We start from the raw sequence: 6,000 nt of genomic DNA, 5'->3' as shown, positions 1-6,000 counted from the left end.
GGGGAAATGGAAAGGAGAAATGAGATTATAAGGCTGTGAGTCTCTAAAAAAGAGTCTGGAGGTTGTCAGAAGGAATACCCCTATGTACAACTGAACAGAGTCTAAGAGACAGATAAGGTAGATACAACCCCAGGTATTGGTTCTTTTGAGGGATAAAGAGACCCACGGGTTCTATGGTCATGGCAGAAGGGGTTCACTGCCATGACAGATGGCCCTTCTTTGGAGCTGGTGTTTCTGCATGATGGAAATGGACTCAGAGGGGATCTCTTTTCACAAGACTTGCATGCTACTTTATTGGAATTGTAGTTGGTGCTGGGTTTAAGATATATGTAGGGGATTTGAATCTCTGGACTGATAATATGACACCCAGGCCCAGAGCCTCAACAGACTTCAGCTCCTACACTTTGACTTATTGGACTTACTCCACTCAGCTAACATGGAGTTGAAGAAGGTCAACCACCACAACATGGAGCCTAGAGTGTCTACAACTAGAAGCGGGAAGAATGCATCCAGTACCCATGTGCAATCTAAGCCCTCACTTGACATAGGTGTGCAATGGACACAACCAATCCAATGTCCACAGAGAAAATGTGGAATGGGTGTGGGAACGGTAGCCATGGGGGCTGCTGGGTTTGGGGAACGGGAGGAAGAGATGAGATGTGGAGGCGTTTTCGGGACGTGGAGTTGTCCTGGATAGTGCTTCACGGACAATTACGGGACACTGTAGATCCCCCCAGGGCCCACTGGATGGAACGTGAGAGAGTCTGGGCTATGATGTGGACCATTGACTATGGGGTGCAGTGATGCTCAGAGATGAACTTCCCAGGTGCAATGGATGTATCACGATGATGGGAGAGAGTGTTGCTGTGGGGGGAGTGGGGGGCGGGGGCGGTGGGGTTGAATGGGACCTCATATATATTTTTTTAATGTAATTAAAAATAATAATAATAAATAAATATTTTTTTTAAAAATTAAAAAAAAAAAAAAGACATGGCAAGGAAAAAGACATAATTCTCCCTGTTGTCATGGGTTTTACACTCTAGAGTGATAAAAAATAAAATATTAATAATTAAAAAAAAAAAAAAAAAAAAGAAGATAACACAGACAGCAAAAACAGCAGGGCAGGAGGAGGACAAGGGGGGAAATAAATAAATAAGTAAATCTTTATAAAATTTTTTAAAAAGTAAGATAGACAGTGAGCAAGGAGGAGGTAGATGACTGCATCACAGAGTAGTGGGTGATATGTAGTCTAATGCCATGAGATTTATTTATTTTTAGGAGGTATCAGGGATTGAACCCGAGACCTCGTACATGGGAAGCAGGCACTCAACCACTTGAGCTATCCACTCCCCTGATATGAGATTGATAGTTGGGTATTATTAGGAAATAGGGGTAAAGATCTGGAAGTAACATTGAGGAGTGAAGAGGATCCCCACCTCATTTCCAGGTGAAAACGGGAGTTAAAATAAGCATCACTTAAGAGGCTGCAAGTGAGGCAGTATTATCAGAGGAGAACAAGGGGTCATTTATTGCTTTATATAGTTTGAGATTATGTTGTTATAAATATCTATATTAATGATCATTACACAGTTTTGCTCTATTGTCCTCATTGCTCCTAATGATAATTTTTGCCTTGAATTCTATTTTCTCTGATATTGAATAGCTACTTGACTTTCTTTTGGTTCATATTTGCCTTTTTCCATTCCTTTGTTTTAACTTGTCCTTTATTTTATTTTATTTTATTTTATTTTATATATTATTTTATTTATTTGAGTTACTGGGGCTGGGACTGAACCCAGGACCTTGTGTGTGGGGAGCTGGCTCTCAACTACTGAACCACATTGGCTGCCCTGACTTGGTTTTATCATTTGTCTTGCTTGTTGTTTTTTTGTTTTTAGGAGGCACTGGAAACCAAACTGGGACCTCCCATGTGGAAAACAGGTGCTCAACCACTTGAGTCACATCCACTCCCTTATTTTATTATTATTATTAATTTTTAGGAGGTACTGGGGAGTGAACCCAGGACCTTGTATATGGGAAGCAGGCACTCAAGCACTGAGTTACACCCTCTTCCCATGTCCTTTCTTTTAAATGTGTCTCTTGTAGAAAATAAGTTGTGAGATCTTTTTTAGTTCAGTCTGAGAAGTCTTTTTTTTGTGTGTGGTAAATTTAATATATCAAATTTATATCAAATTTATACTAGATAATTTTCTTCCATCTTAGTTTATATTTTCATTTTTTTTCTTTTTTCTTTTTTCTCATTTCCTTGGATAAATCAAATTTTTCCTATGGCTTTGAAGGCATGCATTTTATGTTTGTTCTCCTACTGTTTACCCCTAACTTGTTAAGACCCGTACTGTATTTATTTTTCCCAGTCAATTTATGATATTTATGGACACCTATCTGTATTTTCACTCTAAGTAAGACAAATACTTTAACACACTCTCACCTCCCACTGGTTACTGCACCTTGCCCCCATGTTTTTACATCTGGATTGCTTTTTTAGACAGAAGTAGACTTTACAAAGTTATTTTCTCATTCTTACTTATGTCTTACAGCATTTCCTAAATTTTTCTGTTGGATATATTGCTTCTTTTAAGGATATTTTCAAAAAGGTTCTTTATGTGATAATTCATTGAGACTTTGAAGAACTGATGATATATTTATGGTATCCTCACATTTAAATGATAACTTAGTTGAAATAAAACTTGAGTCAATATTTTCTTTTCAATACTTTAATGATATGCTTTATTTTATTCCTGTCTCTAATAACCCTTTTGAGAAGTCTGATATCTTTCTGACTCATTTCTTTTGTGAGTGAGATGCTCTTTTCCTCAGAAAGTTTTGGAATTTTCTCTTTGCATTTGCAGTTCTTAAAATTCATTAAAATATCACTAAGTACTCATTTTTCCACGTTAATCCTATTTCTACATCCATAAGCCCTTTCAATATCAATCTTTCTTTGGAAGTGCTCTTTTGTTTTTTCATATATTTTCCTTCCATTTACTTTTTTCTCATCTGTTGGAACTTTTATTATATGAGCACTATCATTTCTATGTCTACCCTCTGTATCACTGACTTTTTAAAGACAATTTTTTTATTAGAGAAGTTTCGTAGGTTTACAGAAAAATTATGCAGAAAAGAGTTACCATATACCCCCCTATTAGTAACACTTTGCATATGTGTGATACCTTTGTTATAATTGGTGAAAGAGTATTATAATTGTACTATTAACTATAGTCCATATTTACATTATAGTGTATATCTTTTCCCATATACCACCCTATTATTAACACCTTGCATTAGTGTGGTGCATTTGTCATAATTCGTGAAAGAACATTTTTAAAATTTAACAATTTTATTTCAAATTCACAAAAATAAAAGAACAGAAAAAGGCATTTCAACAAGTTATGGAAACATGCCTAAAAATTTCTTTTTCAGGCACTTTTATCTCTTAATTCCAACTGCTAACTCAGTTGTTCCTCTAGTGTTCAGAAAGATACACAGATGAACAAAGAATAGTTAAATGACATAGTCAAGGTCCCCTTATTAATATGAAGAGAAAAAATGCTTAATTGTAGTCATATCTCACAAACCAAACCCCACATTCTTTTTTTTTTTAGACCTTGAGAATTACTATAGTACCAGCTTTAGTTTTGCTACAAAAATATTACATGCTGTTCACTGTAGTCCATAAATCCTATTAGTTATATTTTTCCCATGTATCACCACTTTCTTAAAACCCTGTAGTAGAACATTTCTGTATTTATATCAACCACAATCCTCATCTACTCCCAAAATCATTGTTATACATTGCCAATATTATCCCTTAGCGGGAAACGGACTTGGCCCAGTGGTTAGGGTGTCCATCTACCAACCACATGGGAGGTCCGCGGTTCAAACCCTGGGCCTCCTTGACCCGTGTGGAGCTGGCCCATGCGCAGTGCTGATGCGCACAAGGAGTGCCGTGCCACGCAGGGGTGTCCCTCGCATAGGGGAGCCCCACGCGCAAGGCGTGTACCCCGTAAGGAGAGTCGCCCAGCTTGAAGGAAAGTGCAGCCTGCCTAGGAATGGCGCCGCCCACACTTCCCGTGCCGCTGACTACAACAGAAGCGGACAAAGAAGCAAGACGCAGCAAATAGACACAGAGAACAGACAACCGGGGGAGGGGGGGGAGAATTAAATAAATAAATAAATATTAAAAAAAAAAATTAGCCCTCAGCTATCCTCCAACTAACATTAATCTTCCTAGACTACTTGTTTCAGCCACAATCACATCCATAAATCAAATTTGTTACATTCGTTATGTTACCATCAAGCCCAACTATTGCCACATATTTACATTTGACCTTATTCAACATTCTCCATACATTCAGCATCTTCTCCCCTTTCTCATCCCACAGTCCATTTCCTACCCACCTACACTTCATAGTCCAATTCCATAAGTCTACCCATTGTATTTAGTTCATATCAGGATAAATACAGTAATTATCCTTTTTGTGTCTGACTTATTTCACTTAACATAATATCTTCAAGGTTCTCCATGTTATAAAGAGCTTCCCCAATTGGTTTCTTCTTACAGCTGAGTAATATTCCATTATATGAATATACCACATCTTGTTTATACATTCCTCAGTGGGCGGACACTTAGGTTGTTCCCATCTTTTAGCAATTGTGAATAATGCCGCTATAAACATTTGTGTGCAAATATGTTTGTGTCCTTGCTTTCAGTTCTTCTGAATATATTCCTAGTAGCAGGATTAGAGGATCATATGGCACTTCTATATTTAGTTTCCTGAAGAACTGCCAGATCATCTTCCACAGAGGTTGCACCATTTTACAGTCCCATCATCAGTGAAAGAGTGTTCCTATTTCTCTACATCCTCTCTAGCATTTGAAGTTTTCTGTTCTTTTAATAATGGCCATTCTGTATAGTGTGAGATGATATCCCATTGTAGTTTAGATCTGCATTTCCCTAATATCTAGTGATGTTGAACATCTTTTCATGTGTCTTTTGGCCATTTGTATTTCCATTTCTGAAAAATATCTGCTCAGTTCTTTTGCCCATTTTAAAATGGGATTGCTTGTCATTTTGTAAAGTTGTAGATCTCTTTATATAACATGGAGATCAACCTCTTATCAGATATATGGTTTCCAAAGATGTTTTCCCATTGAGTAGGCTGCCTTTTTGCTTTCTTGACAGTCTTTTGAAGAACAAAAGTATTTAACTTTGAGGCAGTCCTGTTTATCTATTTTTTCTTTTGTTGCTCGTTTTGGGTGTAAGGTCCAAGAAACTATCACCAAGCATAAGATCTTGAAGATGTTTCCCTACATTTTATTCTAAGATTTTTATGGTTTTAGTTTTCATGTTTATCTCCTTGATACATTTTGAATTGATTTTTAAAAAAGATTTTCAATTTATCTCTCCCCTTCCTCTCTTCCCCCCCCCCCCCCCCCCCCCCAAGTTGCCTGCTCTCTGTGCCCATTCGCTGTGTTTTCTTCTGTGTCCACTTGTATTCTTGTCAGTGGTACCGGGAATTTGTGTTTTCTTTTTGTTGCGTCATCTTGCTGCATGAGCTGTCTGTGTGTGCAGCCCCAGTCCTGGGCAGGCTGCACTTTTGTCTCACAGGGTGGCTCTCCTTACGGGGTGCACTCCTTGCACAGGGGCTCTCCTACGTGGGGGACACCCCTGTTTGGGAGGGCACTCCTTGTGCGCATCAGCGCTGCACGTAGGCCACCTCATCACATGGGTCAGGAGGCCCTGTGTTTGAACCTTGGACCTCCCATGTGTTAGATGGATGCTCTAGCCATTGAGCCAAATCTTCTTCCCAATTTTTGAGTAACGTGTGAGATAAGGGTCCTCTTTTTTTCTTTTAGATATGGATATCCAGTTTTCCCAGCACCATTTGTTGAATAAACTATTCTGACCCAGATGGAGGGTTTAACAGCCTTGACAAAAATCACTTGATACTGGAGCACATGGTCACCCATCTGGAAGAC

This window comes from Dasypus novemcinctus, chromosome 12 (assembly GCF_030445035.2).
Source record: "Dasypus novemcinctus isolate mDasNov1 chromosome 12, mDasNov1.1.hap2, whole genome shotgun sequence".
Classification (NCBI taxonomy): domain Eukaryota; kingdom Metazoa; phylum Chordata; class Mammalia; order Cingulata; family Dasypodidae; genus Dasypus; species Dasypus novemcinctus.
This window is presented reverse-complemented; position numbering follows the sequence as displayed.